The sequence below is a fragment of the Cariama cristata genome, unplaced genomic scaffold (genome assembly GCF_000690535.1).
Source record: "Cariama cristata isolate BGI_N322 unplaced genomic scaffold, ASM69053v1 scaffold29963, whole genome shotgun sequence".
NCBI classification, from domain to species: Eukaryota; Metazoa; Chordata; class Aves; order Cariamiformes; family Cariamidae; genus Cariama; species Cariama cristata.
This window is the reverse complement of record NW_009609562.1, coordinates 27,846-29,472: the sequence shown is the minus strand read 5'-3', so window position 1 is coordinate 29,472 and position 1,627 is coordinate 27,846.

Sequence of the window (1,627 nt, the reverse complement as noted above, 5' to 3'; positions counted from 1 at the left end):
CCAGCGGCTATAGCAGCCCAGTGGTTCGCTTCTGTGGCAAGGGTCAGAGCAGAATTGCAGAATTTGGATACTTTATGTCAAAACTGCCCAACGTACAGAGCCTGTCCAGCTCCTGAGCTACTCCTGGCTGCCCTTCGGTCTGCAGGTGAGGTAGCTCGCCCCCAGGCCTCGCCTTTCCCGAGGCTGAGGCAATCCCTCCCTCCTGCGATGTGTGACAGAGGACACTCGCTTTCCTTGCTCCCTGCCTAAACCCCGTGGGCTGTGCTCCCTGTACGTCCCCACGCTGACCCGGGGAGGAGGGCAGCCAGAACAGCTTTGATGGTGACGAATTACTTCTGACTTCACTCCTTCCTCAGAGCAATTTCCAGATGCAAAGGGATTTAAGCATCTGCGTGTGTGGAAACATGCGGCAGAGTAAGTTCGGTGACTTGCCTGGCTGTCATGGGGGAGTGTGGCTGCTCCCTTTGCAGTCGCTGTGCCTCCTTTGTAGGTGGCTTTGTCCCAGAAGGTGTTTGTTTTTCCATCATACGTCCCTCATCACTGACAGGAAGCTGGACATATGATTTGCCTCAGTTCTCGTAAAATACTTGGTAGATCAGATGCCTAGGGTACATCTCTATCGAATATTTTTCAGTAATTCTATGAGGGTTTTTCGCTGAGGTTTTTATCACCTCCCTCTCAGCTTAGCAAGTCCTGTTGTACTTCGTATAAACATGACCAAACTAGAACAGTCCCTGTCTCGTACTCCTAGTTTGATGAGTTTGACCCAAATTGCAGCAGATGATGAACACATCTGACACAAGAGGAAATACGTTACTAGAGTTAGACTTCAGTTAAGTGACTTCCCATTAATGCATCTCTCTCTCTCTCCTTCCGAGGGAGGAGGAGAGCTGTCCTCCCCCACCCACAGCCCAGCTTCATTGTTCTTCACCAGTTTGCGCTGGGAGTATTTGGTGACTCAGGGCTTCTCTGTTCCCTCTGAAACTATCCTGACTTGGTCATGAGTGTGGAGAAGCGGAGGGCACTTTTGGATGCCTATGGCATTTATTGCCTTGAGAGGTGATTAAATATGTGAAACCACGGTAGAAGAGTTCCTTGGATACTTAAGCAAATTTTTGTTTCACCCCACCCCCTGCCCAAAACAATTCCTGGACCCTGCAGAGGGTAGATGGCTTTGCCAAGGTCACTGTTTTGTTAGAGATAGTAGTAACTATAAGAGGAAGGAGCTGTCCCAGGGCAGAAAAGTGACTAGGAGGCTTATTTATTTACTTGTGTTTAAATCTGGTGTGTCAGCAATGTGACTGCACAGGCATGCTGGTTGATAGTGCCAGTTAACTGCGGTTGTATGGGATATGACAGGTGTGGGTATGTAGTGTGGTTTTTTGGATTAATAGTGTTAGGTCTGCCCTGGAAGAGATCCTCTGTCTTGTTTTCAGACCCAGACCTGACCTGGCTGGGCTATGTATTTATGTTGTATATGTGGAGGCAGAGCCCAGGCATTCTCCTTCTAGTTCTCACATGTGAAGATTTGATCCTGCATGTCACTAGGAGTTACAGACGTAAGGTATGTGTTCAGAGGCATAGTGATTTAATTTCCTTCGCCCTATTTGGGGTAAAGCCCTTCCTC